The sequence below is a fragment of the Erythrolamprus reginae genome, chromosome 3 (assembly GCF_031021105.1).
Source record: "Erythrolamprus reginae isolate rEryReg1 chromosome 3, rEryReg1.hap1, whole genome shotgun sequence".
Taxonomy (NCBI): Eukaryota; Metazoa; Chordata; class Lepidosauria; order Squamata; family Dipsadidae; genus Erythrolamprus; species Erythrolamprus reginae.
The window spans coordinates 17,026,583-17,040,064 of NC_091952.1; the positions used below are offsets into that span (position 1 = coordinate 17,026,583).

A 13,482-nucleotide genomic window follows, 5' to 3' on the forward strand; every position below is an offset into this window, starting at 1 on the left:
GCAAGAGAAAAAGAGAGACTTAGCAAGAGAGGCACAGAGAGAGAGAGAAAGAGAAAGAAAGAGAGACATAGCAAGAGAGACAGAGAGAGAAAGAGAGATAGCAAGAGAGGCAAAGAGAAAGAAAGAGACATATAGCAAGACAGTGAAAGAGAGAGAGAGAGCAAGAGAGAGAGAAAAAAGCAAGAAAGAGATAGCAAGAGAGACAGAGAGAGAGCAAGGGAGAGAGAAAGACATAGAGGAAGGGAAGGAGGGAGAGAGAAAGAGAGCAAAAAAGAGAGGAAGAAAGAAAGAAAGAAAGGGATGGAGAGAGAGAATGAAGGGAAGGAAGGAAAAGAGAGAAAGAGGGAGAAATAGAGCGAAAGGGAGGAAGAGAGAGGGTTTTTTTTGTCCAAACTTTTCTTTAGCCCGCCCCCCCCTTTCAGTGTTCCCCAGGATTTTGAAAATACGAATAATGTGCCGCGGCTCAAAAAAGGTTGGGAAACACTGCCTTAGACTATCCACGATTGACCTCTCCAGGTTCCTAAGAGGTCAGTAAGGGGTGTACATAAGTGCACTAGCCTGCCTTTCGTCCCCCGTCCAATTGTCTCTCCTTATCTCATATATCATATATCTTTTCTTCCTTCATATATCTTCTCCTCTATTTTTATATCTTCTCTTTATATATAATACTTCATGTCTATTTTCTTCAATATGTATTGTGTATTGGACAAAATAAATAAAATAAAATAAAATTAAATAAATAAATAAATAAATAAATAAATAAATAAATAAATATACTACTGGAAAGATACTATCACAAAACCACAATCAGATTAGGTTGCCTCCGAGCAAGATATTTCATCTAAGCCAACCATATAGTTAGGATACTTCATCTGCGATGGTCATTCATAGGAACCAAGTCAATTACCGCTACTTGATTTTTAGATTAAAAATTGTCCGGATTGATTCAAACTATGTTTATTATTTTCAGTATCTGGGGGCTATAAAAATGGCTATGCTTTTGTGTTTGAATGTAGAACTACTACAGAACCTATAATCTGTCCTCTCTGAACAATGATTTAAGATAGAAAACTGAAAGCAAATCAAGAGGTGAGAAGTTTTATATCAAAATATGTTTTACTCTTTATACTGTTTCTATCTTCCTTAAAATATTAACAGAATCCACAAGGTTCTGGGAATCAATGTCTCCACTAAATAATTGATGATCAAGCTGAAACTAAATTAATCAATAAAAATAGCAAATGGGGAAATCCCTTCCTCAGATGTCCTCAAACCCCCACCCCAATAAATTACCCAGATATAATCCACATATCAAAGGATAAGGTCTGCAAACATAAGCAGAGTCAATTACATTAGGTCTCCCAGTAGAACTGTATGTTGATAAGAATAATATCTCTACACACACATACACACATGGTCAGCCTAGAATCAGCACATAGACACTTTACCCTGGACAAGCTCCTCCAAAAATGTTTTGCAATTGCTAGTCATGACCTCATTTGATCATCGGGGGATTCATCTGATGCAAAGCCAAGCTACACCTTCAACTGATACCCTTCATCCACACATCAACCCAAACTCTGTTTTCATCAAGGAATTTGTCCAATGAGGGCAGTGTCATTTTTATTACAGTTTTATTACAGAACGATCAGTATTATAACCAAACTTTAAAAGTTTATCTGGCTTTCATAACCAAGATTTTGAAACTGCACTGGGGAGCATGTAGTAAAGTTGAGTTGAACTTTTGATGATCTCTCACAATAATTCAATTCAATTCAATTTATTAGATTTGTATGCCGCCCCTCTCCAAAGACTCGGGGTGGCATACAAATTTTTATTTATATATAAATAAAAACAACCTATCTATTTTTATTTATATATAAAATGTATTGGCCAATTACTTAATATAATTGACCATATTTTGTAATCACGTAAGATTATTTTCTTTCTTTACAAAATTAATATGGAAAATATAGTAATTTATTTCCACTAGAAGATTATTCTTAAAAACATATTGTTAACAAATGCTGGGTTGCAAAAGCCAACAAGTTAAAAGATATTTTATATACTGGGATTTTCAGAATGGGAAAAACATGAAAGATTTCAAAGGATTGTAGCATGAAGAGCTACAAAAGAGATCCAGAAAAGATAGAGTAAAGTATAGCCATAGCATTTAGACTTCTATACTGCTTCATAGTACTTTTACAGCCCTCTCTAAGTGGTTTACGGAATCAGCATATTGCCCCCAACAATCTGGGTCCTCAGTTTACTCAACTCAGAAGGATGGAAGGATGGGTCAACCTTGAGCCGGTGGCGAGATCTGAATGGCTGAACTACGGCTAGCAGATAGCTGAAGGAGCCTGCAGTGCTGCACTCTAACTACCATGCCACCCCGGCTCTCAAGTTTGGTTAATATAAATTCTGGGCAAATCAGTAGAAATATCATTTAAATAAATCAATAAATAAAGTACGCAGAAGAATAAGATTTGCAGAAGGAAAATCAACATTATTTTTCCAAAGTAATCTTACAGTTGATCTGAGAATGGTGGGATTTTCTAAGAGATTATTTCACATTCCCTAAGACACGACAGCTAATTCTTAACGTTTTACCATAATTGAGCCCAAAGTTTCTACTGCTAAGCAATAAAGTTGTCAAATGAATTTTGCCCACAACTATGGAGTCCAAACTTGCCTAGTTTGATAATGAAACATCTGCAAGAAAATAACCAAGCTTAGAGAGCACCAAGAATCCTATAATACAAATCTGAGATATATTCTCTTCTACTATTATAATCATAGGTGATAAGTTGTAAAACACGTCAGTTATATGAACAACCTGGTTTTACAACCTGGTTTTTTGTGGTGGTGGTGGTGGTGAAATAAATCTGCATTGTGCACTATGTGATTTTTGCTGAGAACCAGAAGTACGTATAGTGGTACCTCTACTTAAGAATGCCTCTGCTTACAAACTTTTCTAGATAAGAACCAGATGTTCAAGATTTTTCCATTTACAAACCTGAGCCTCCGAATCTGTAACCAGAAAGAAAAGGCAGGGAGAAGCCTCCATGAGGCTTCTGTAGGAATCTCCTGGGAGGAAACAGGGCCGGAAAAGGCGTGGAGAAGCCTCTGTGGGGCCTCTCTAGGAATCTCCTGGGAGGAAACAGGGCCAGAAAAGGTGTGGAGAAGCCTCCGTGGGCCTTTCTAGGAATCTCCTGGGAGGAAACAGGGGCTCAACCATCCCTGTGGTTTACCCAATCGCATGCATTATTTGCCTTTACATTGATTCCTATGGGAAAAATTCCTTCTTCTTACAAACTTTTCTACTTAAGAACCTGGTCACGGAATGAATTAAGTTCGTAAGTAGAGGTACCACTGTACTAGCTTTCAGAAAAAACATTATAAAACGCAGTCATGTGACCACAGGACACGGCTAACCGCTGTAAATGTGGCCACGTTGCCAAGGGCTCAAAGTATGGTCACATGACCATGGGCAAGCTGGACTGTCAGAATTTTGGATCTGTGTCATAAGTCCCCCATTTCAGGTTTATTGTAACTTCAAATAGGTTGTAAGTTGAAAACTACCTATAGACACCATGTTGCTTACTCAAGCTGTAGTCCAAAAAATGAAGATGGCAGCCACAATGGCACAACTGAAGTTCCATCTATTGTTTATGTGTATATCAAACTTCATTGTGGCAGCCATCTTCATTTTTTGGATCGCATCCTGTGGACTACTCATTCCTGCCTTAAAGGCTCTTAGTTCCAAATTAAACAGACTCCTGTCAGACCTCTAACCAAAGCCCCACTTAGTAAATTATATTTTTTATATGTGGCTTTCTGTTGTTTCTATTATGTTATTATGGTGCTGTTACTGAATTAATGAGTTTCTGATGCTACTAGGGTTATATTTTGTGGTTTGGGCACAGCCGGGATGAGTTATATTGAAAACAGCCCCAAAGCATTAACAAGAATTAATGAATAAATGATAATAAATACTAATGGTACCCAATAAATAAATCATTACGACATAAACATTTGTGAATTTGTATCTGGCACAATGGGCTTTAATGCACTAAATTTCTGTCATCATAAGTGTGTTAATAAACGTGCCACAAGAATCTTTATGATTGTGAGCAATTGCACAATCTCTTTGGAATTGCTTAGGTTCTGCTTTAGCTGTTTCGAAGCTAGTGCCTTTCTAAATGTTTTCGATTACAATTTCTCTCCACCCAGTGTCATCAGCTTCCAGGAGATGGCCCCATTTTAATTTTAAAAGGAAATCAGATGTGACGAAACAGAAAAGGAAGCCAAAATTGAAAACACTGAAATCGTGGAGGCCCAGCCATGGAGACTTCAAGAGTGACTTTGAGACTTTGAGACAATCCATCTCTCTCTCTCTCTGAGCACTAACATACCATCAGGATTGATGCTGTAAGGATAAAAAGAGAGCAATCTCCACTTAAATTGCCTTGAGCTCTTGAAGAAAAGGCACATTTAACAGCTTTACTTGTTGATTTATTTACATTCTGACTTTTGCATGGAAAACCTACAGAAGAGTACACAAAATGTCCTCCTATTTCTCTTTATAGTGTGTGAAACAGATTTGGTTGAGAGAAAGTTAACTGTAAGGAATAGTATGTATTAAAATAGTATACAATTTTCTCCATAAACTTTAAACAAGGCTGAGAAAAAACAGTGTGGGGCATTGAGTCCCATAGTTGACACATGGCATCTTCAGAAAAACACAGCCTATTTCCCCCAAATAAAACTGAGAGCTGAAGTATACGGAATAATGTGGCATTTTGCCTAAGTACAAAACGTGCAATTGATTTAAACCATCCTATTCTAAATGTAGCCTTTATTTATGAGTACCCTACAGCTTATGAGCTGTGATTGTTTCAAGAGCCTTCGCCCCTCCAAAAAAAAAGAAAAAGAAAAAGCAATTTTACGGTCCCCTAAATCTTGGATGTGTATCCTGAGCTCAAAGTGCAGAACGTTCCTTCAATAAACAGAGATTTATTTTAGGAACCCAGCAATATATAACTTTTATGCTGCCTTGCTTAGATTCCTTCCCTTCTTCAAAAGTTGCCTGCAGGAAGACTGCACAGAATCCATGGAGTGGTGTAATTTAAGAAAAGTGTGGCTAATTGATTTTGGGAGCCTTCTGGTTCTATCTGAGTACTGAGCTGCAGAGTAAGTCTCTATATGTGTTAGAAATGGGCAGAAGGTGTTGTGGTTCAGCCTGAGGCATCTCAGGGACCGGCTGTGTCTCTGCTGGCTCCATGCCCGGAGGAGGATGACAGCGAAGAGGAAGGGGCTGAACAGTCGGACGGGGGAGAGGAAAATCAGGAATGGGATGAAGGAGAACAGCATGAGAGCCCGGGGGGGGGGAAGGGCTCTCCCCAGCCAGTAGTTTGGAGTCATTAGGTGATGAAGCTCAAGCCGTCATTGACATGCGACAGAGATGGTTAGATCAAAGAAAGGAGCAATTAAAGAAGTATTATCAGCACTGAATTAGGAACAGCTGGGTTTGTGTGTGGTCCTCCTTAGCAGGGTTTAAAAGGCAGGCAAGCCCTTGAAGCCATGTGGAGTGTTATCAGTTTGGAGTTGCGTTATCCTGTCTTGTTTCTTGGCGTCTCTGTTCCTGGCTTGTGGCCCAGCAGCTTTGGAAGACCCGTGGGAGGTGTAGGTCTGCTATCTACAGCCTCGGCTTGGCAGCAAGAACTCTGTATTGCTGCATGGACTTTTGCCTTCGTGGATATATCTGAAGATACAGTATTTTCCTGTTTGTAAGGACATTTTCTGTTACCTGTGTTTTTCTTGAATTTTACAAAACTGCCTTTGCCTTTTACCAGTGTGTCTGGCTTCTCTTTTTGGGTTGGTATTGGCTTCTGGAGTGACCCAGACAGAACAGAAGGGAACAATGTAAAAAATTACTTGTCCCTTTGAATGAATTTGTTTATTTGGCAATCAATCAATCAATTAATCAATTTCTATGCTGCCCAACTTCCTAAGGACTCTAGAAGGCTCACAGCAAAAATATAAACAGGCTCAAGCTCAACCCCAACAAGACTAAGTGGCTGTAGGTCTTGCCTCCCAAGGATAATCCCATCTGTCTGTTCATTACTTTGGTGAGGGTGGAATGTTGACCCCCCAGAGAGAGGGTCCACAACTTGGGAGTCCTCCTTGATTCATAGCTGGGGCTAGAGGAACAACTCTTGGCTGTGACGAGGGGGACTTTTTCACAGGTTTGCCTGGTGCACCAGTTGTGGCCCTATTTGGTGTTCTGTTGGGCTCTCTGGTACACTCCTCCCAAAAATTCACAGGTACAAATTTCAGACACACACACACACACACGTTTGAAAATTCAAAACAATGTTCTTTATAATGAAAATTCACTTAAACTAAGCCCTCTTTTGGTATAGCAAAGAGCACTGGTCTCCAAACAAACTGGTAATTTGTACAAATCCCTTATCCGTTCTGTGATACTTAGCTTGCAGCTATGAGGCAATTCACAGTCCTTCTTCTTTCACAAAGTGAAACACACTTTGCTCTGGTTTAGTTTCAAAGCGGGGAAAAATCAGCACACAAAAGGTCAAAGTCAGTAAAGCAGTCATGAAACACAACGATCAGATAATCCTCCACAATGGCCAAACCCACAGGCTGCTATTTATAGCAGCCTCACTAATTACCACAGCCCCACCCAACCACAGGTGGCCTCATTTTCTTTGATAATATTCTCTCAGTTGTTGTGGCCTATGCATCGCTCTACGCATGCGTGGCTGTATCATTAACTCTTGTTCTGAATCCAAGGAGGAGCTAGATAATGGATCTCTTTCTTAGTTGTCTGCCCCACTCTCCTCCTCCCTGTCACTCATGTCTTCTTGGTCAGAGGAGCCTTCATCATCAGATTCCACCGGGGGGGGGGGAAACAGGCCTGCAGCATGTGGATGTCTCCCCCACATCCACAGTCCTTGGGGCAGGAGCTGGGCCAGAGCTAACCACAACATTTGGACAGGGAGTCTCTTCTCACAGTCACTCACGTCCTCATCACCTCGCAGCTCGATTACTGCAATGCGCTCTACATGGGGCTACTTTTAAAGAACGTTCAGAGACTTCAGTTAGTCCAAAATGCAGCTGCGCAAGCTGTCATGGGTTTACATCCATACATCTCCATCACTCCACTGGCTTCTGATTGGTCTCCAATCGCAATTTAAAGTGCTAGTCATTACCTATAAAGCCCTACATGGCTTAAGACCAGATTACTTACAGGACCATCTTCTGCCTCATGTGTCCAAGTGGCCGGTCAGATTCCGCAGAGTCGGCCTTCTCTGGGTCCTGTCGGCTAAGCAGTGCCAGGATCCCAACTGCAGGGAAGAGCCTTCTCTGTGGTGGCCCCAGCCCTCTGCAATCCTCCCCACCCCTGGAGATTCATACTGCTCCCACGCTCCTGTCCTTTCAAAAGACTTTAAAAATTCAGCTCTTCTCTCTATACACCAATGACTGCATCTCAAACGATTCATCTGGCCTCAATCGAGACAACGATGAAACCGCATACAGATGTGAGGTTGAACAACTAGTCTTATGGTGCGACTGGAACAATCTAGAACTGAACACACTCAAAACTGTAGAAATGGTGGTAGACTTTAGGAGAAATCCTCCCATTCTACCACTTCTCACAATACTAGACAACACAGTATAAAAAGTAGAGACCTTCAAATTTCTAGGTTCTATCATATCTCAAGACCTAAAATAGTCACCTAACATCAAAAGCATCATCAAAAAAGCACAACAAAGAATGTTCTTTCTGCGCCAACTCAGGAAGCTCAAACTGCCCAAGGAGCTGCTGATACAGTTCTACAGAGGAATCATTGAGTCTGTCATCTGCACCTCTATAACTGTCTGGTTTGGTGCTGCAACCCAACAAGACCGATACAGACTTCTGAGGATAGTCAGAACTGCAGAAAAAACAATTGCTGCAAACCTGCCTTCCATTGAGGACCTGTATACTGCACGAGTCAAAAAGGGGGCGGGAAAAAATTTACTGACCCCCCACATCCTGGACATAAACTGTTTCAACTCCTATTCTCAAAACGTTGCTACAGAGCACTGCACAGCAAGACAACTAGACACAAGAACAGTTTTTCCCCCAAACACCATCACTCTGCTAAACAATACTTCCCTCAACACTGTCGAATTATTTACTAAGTCTGCGCTACTATTACTACTAGTTTTTTCTCATCAATCCTATCACCCATCTCCTACTTTTGACTGTATGAGTGTAACTTGTTGTTTGTATCCTTAAGATTTTTATTAATATTGTTTCTTCATTGCTTATTTGACTCTATGACAATCATTAAATGTGGTACCTCAGGTTTCTTGACAAATGTATATTTTGTTTTATGTACACTGAGAGCATATGCACCAAGACAAATTCCTCGTGTGTCCGATCACACTTGGCCAATAAAGAATTCTATTCTATTCTATTCTATTCTATTCCTACTACTGGCAAGAGAACCAGAATATGAGAGGTCCTTGGTGCTCTGAACTTGTTCAGCATTTTGACCACTAGGTGGCAACAGCTGCAAAAAGCCAGAGTTCCAGTCCTCCTTACAGGCAGAAAGGGACTATTGAATGGAAGGGGTCAGGGACTAGATTCAAGAAAAGATCCAACAGAAACCAGTACAGTAGAACCAAATGGAGCCACAATGCCTGAAGCAGGGGTGGATTATTCTTACTTGTTGCTACTGGTGTGCAGCATGAGGATTCTCACATGTGTGTGCACATCCGCAGCGTGATTTTGCTTCTGCGCATGCATGCAAAGCAAAACTGCACCAAAATCTTGCGAGAGTGCGTGCGTGAGAGATTTCAGTGATTTTTTTTTGCTTATGCGCATGCGTGTGTGTCCCTTTGCGAGATTTTGCTTCTGCGGATGCACAGGAAGCAAAATAGTTCGTCGTCAGAGGGCCAGCCAGGTGGGGAGCTGCAGGATGAGGAGAGAGAGGAGACGGAGGCCTACGGGAAACGAGGAGGCCGAGGAGGAGGAGAATATTATGAACATCAATGGACCATAGAGGGGCTACATGGAGGCTTTGGATATTGCTTTGGATATTGCTGGGAACATGGCGAACTGGAAATGTCAACTTATGAGAATGATGGACATGTGATGCAGCTGGACGAGCAGGACGCCCCCCCTCTCTTTCCTGAGAGGGGAGAAATATTGAACGACCCTTGAACTCTGACTAACCTTTGACTCTACCATCTGAGAACTTGGCCCTTTTGTTACGTGCTGCTGACTGGATTTATTTTAATGAACTGAATTACTGCACTATTACCTATATTTTGTATACTCTATATTTTTTATTTCTATTTATTTTTTATTAGTGTTTTAATCATTAGTATTCTTAGTTATAATTTGATCTATATTTTAACTAAATTATTGGGGGGGGGTTTATTGATGGATAATTGGGGTGGATGTAGTATGTATGGAGTGAATGATTGGTATGGATGGGATGGGTGGGGTCACAATATGGGTGAGATGAATGGGAACGATGTACAATTTTATGCATGGTATGTCTGTATGTATGTTTGGTTTTATAATAAGCATTTTTAACTGTTTTAATATTGGATTGTTATATACAAATCAAATCAAATCAATCAATAAACAAACAAACAAACAAACAAATAAACAAATAAATAAATAAGACCAAAACATCAAGAAAAAAAATGGAACAGAAATAAAAAGTTAACATTAGCCCCGGCCTATAAAGAAAATTGGTATAAGATGTATTTTAGATGGCACATGACTCCCACTCAATTAGCAAAAATAGATAAAAAGCATTCACCCAGATGTTGGAGATGTAATAAAGAATTTGGATCATATTATCATATGTGATGGAGCTGCGAGAAAATTAAAAGATACTGGGGGACAATTCAGTCACGGCATATTAGAGAGAAAAGTAGAAAAGAAGCCTGAATTATTTTTGTTAGGTATAGCCCAGTGATGGCGAACCTATGGCACGGGTTCCACATGTGGCGCACAGAGTTATATCTGCCGGCACGCGAGCTGTTGCCCTAGATCAATTCCAATGCACATGTGTTATCCAGACAGCCTTGACTTACACCACAGTTCATTTAGTGACTATTCAAAGTTACAATAACACTGGAAAAAAGTGATATGACTGAAGTAGACCCAGAGACAGGGTTTTGAGCAATCGGTACTTTTATTCAGCTCAGAGAACAAGTGACAGCTCAGCAAGGTAAAGTGACAATTCAGCGAGTACCGACTGGCTCTGCAGGGAGAAACCGCTTCTTTTATACTTTTGCGGTTCCCGCCAAAGCTAGAGCCGGCCGCGTCTGAGCCAATCAGGAGCGACTTCCTGCTTGGGCTCAGACAGCGCTGGAAAAGAGGAACAAACTATTTACAGCGTTACAAGGTAGCCATTCCAGGATACAACACCCCTCCCCTCATAGTTGGACTCATCCATCAAGAAAGCCATGTGACGAAGTCATCCAATCGGTGAGGCCTCCGAGGCTCTCGCGCTGACCTGCGCAGTCCAATTTCTCCTTCGCCACTGACTGTGGAGGATGGCTCGCCGCTGCTCTCCCGGTGCGGCGGACTTGGCCTGGCGGGCCCAACGAAGGCCTCGGAGGACGAGGATGGCTCGGCGTCGCTGGATGGTTCCCCCTGGCCCGATAAGTCTCTTTGCGTGTTTCTTAGTTCGGGCAATGTACTAAAGTCTGTTGAAGGGGGAGAGTCCAAGTCAGCGGGTTGTTGCAATTGGTTTTCAGTTCGTTTCCGAATGTGGTCTATGTGTCGTTTCCACAAACGACCATCCTCCAGTTTAACAATATAAGTCTTGGGTGCGTTTTGCTTAACAATAATTCCCTTCATCCAGTTTACATTTCCATCAAAACATTTTACATATACATTTTGACCCAAATACATTTCTCTTTCTGGTTTCATGCACATTTGGTTATTATTCACACAGAACCTTGGATTTAACCTGTCTAATGGTGACCTCAACTTTCTCCCCATCAATAACTCTGCAGGGCTTACATGTGTGTGCGAGTTAGGGGTAATGTGCTGGGTTAATAAGAATTGGTCCAAGTTCTGTTGCACATCCCCAGGGCCTGACCTGTGCAATGCCTCCTTTGCCACCCTTACGTAACGTTCTGCCAACCCGTTAGCCCAGGGCGAGTAAGGCGAGATGAGGGCATGCCTGACCCCTAGGCCATCTAGGAATAATTCGAATTGCCTGGCTGTTAGCTGTGGCCCATTGTCAGACACTAATAGATCAGGGCAACCATGGGATGCAAACAGTCTGCTCAATACCTTGATAGTGGCACTTGTGGTTATGTTGTTCATTGCTATTATTTCCAACCATTTGGAGAAAGCATCAACCACTATTAGGAAGTACTGAGACCCCACTGGGCCAGCAAAATCAATGTGGATCCTAGACCAAGGGCCAGCAGGCTGTTCCCACTCAGCCGGAGTTGTTTTGGGGGGACTGGGCCTTGACTCTTGGCACGGGTCACACTTTGAAACCCAACTTTCAATATCAGCATCTAGCCCTGGCCACCATAAATGCCCCCTTGCTAGGCTCTTCATCCTGACAATCCCAGGATGGCCCACGTGTAACATTCTGAGTACCTTTTCCCTTAGGCGTTTGGGGATGATCACTCTATCCCCCCACAGCAAACAACCTTTTACATATGATAATTCAAGCCTTTTGTTTTTAAAATCACACAATTCAGGTTTAACAATATCATTTTGCCATCCCTTTAGAACACAGTTCACCACTTGTTTAAGGATTTGGTCTTGCTGCGTGTGTGCAGCTACCTCTTTTGCTGTGGTTAGTGGGTTTTCCTCGAGTTCTATCATTAGCACATCTGTGGCAGGAACAGGGTCTTCTACCAAGTCTGCTATGGGGCATCTGCTGAGGCCGTCTGCATGATTGATTTCCTTCCCCCCCTTGTGGGTGAGCTCATACTGATACCCCGAGAGGAAAAGGGCCCATCTGATTAGTCTTGGAGACATAAAAGGTGGAGTGGGCTTGTTGGGGGCTAGCAGGCCTAGTAGGGGTTTGTGGTCAGTGACTAGCTCAAAGCTTCTTCCAAAAATGTAATTGTGAAACTTCTTTACCCCTGCCACTAATGCTAGAGCCTCCTTGTCTAATTGACTATAATTCCTCTCCGTGCTGGTCATGGTTCTTGAAAAAAATGCTATTGGGGCCTCTGTCTTATTGGGTAGAACGTGAGCTAAAACTCCTCCTATGCCGTACGGCGAAGCGTCGCACGTGAGCCTAATGGGTAGTGAAGCACTATATTGGACTACTACACTCTTAGACGTTAGTAAATTTTTTATTTGACCAAAAGCTTCACGTTCAGTTTTCCCCCATGTCCAGCGGGCTTCCTTCTGGAGTAAACGATGGAGAGGCTCTGCTACTGTTGCCTTCTGCTTTAAAAAAACGGAATAAAAATTAAGGAGGCCCAAAAATGCCTGCAACTCACTCTTATCTCGTGGCTCTGGGGCTTCTCTAATTGCTCTCAGCTTCTCTGTTGTGGGGTGGATACCTTCTTTATCTATCTTATACCCAAGGAATTCAATACTGTCAGTTCCCCAGACACATTTATCAGGCTTGATTCGTAACCCTTTGTCCTGTAGCCTCTTAAGTACTTCCCTTATTCTTTTGTTCACTTGTTCCTGGTTTTCCCCTGCAATTAAGATGTCATCAAAATATGGAATTGCCCCATTTACCCCTGACAATAGGCGTTCCATGATGCTCTGGAATATTCCTGGGGCTATGCTTACCCCAAACTGTAACCTCGTGCATTTGAAAGCCCCCCTGTGTGTTACAATCGTTTGAGCGTTTGCTGTTTGTTCATCGACCGGAAGTTGCTGGTAAGCCTGCGCCAGGTCGATCTTTGCGAACCTTTTCCCCTCCCCCAGGGAGTGTAAGAGTTGTTGCACAACCGGAATGGGGTAGGGGTGGTGTTGGAGTGCCTTATTCAGGGTTGATTTATAATCAGCGCAAACTCTTAAGGAGCCATCTGGCTTCAGGGGTGTCACAATGGGAGTTTCCCATGGCCCCTGTTCCACAGGGACCAAGATACCTTGACTAATGAGTTTGTCCAGCTGTATGTCTAGCTTGGGGAGAAGCGGAAGGGGAATCCTGCGAGGTTTCAGTCTAACCGGTGGGACCTTGGGGTCAATAGAGAAAGATATAGGGGGTCCCTTATACAATCCTAAGGTGGGGCTGAACACTTCAGGGAACTCTTTCACAAAGTTAGGCATAATATCACAGTTTACATTACACACACCCGAAATTTCGATCCCCAACGGTTCCATCCACGCTAGCCCTAGCAGGGAGTGTTTGGCCCCCGTCACAATAAGCATGGGAAGGGTACATTTAACATTCTTAAATGCAATAGGTACATTTGCAGTTCCCAGGACCGAGATTACCCCCCCTTGGAAGTCTC

General features: G+C 42.3%; 1 long non-coding RNA gene across 1 annotated transcript in view; it reads left to right on the top strand.

Moving 5' to 3' along the window:
• The window catches only part of LOC139163633 (uncharacterized), a 66,940-nt gene extending 61,089 nt beyond the window's left edge, over positions 1 to 5,851 (top strand). The window contains exons 3-4 of the long non-coding RNA XR_011558504.1: positions 1,017 to 1,089; positions 4,234 to 5,851. This is a non-coding gene — a long non-coding RNA (uncharacterized lncRNA). The remainder of the gene's footprint in view (positions 1 to 1,016; positions 1,090 to 4,233) is intronic.
• The last annotated feature ends 7,631 nt before the right edge of the window (positions 5,852 to 13,482 follow it).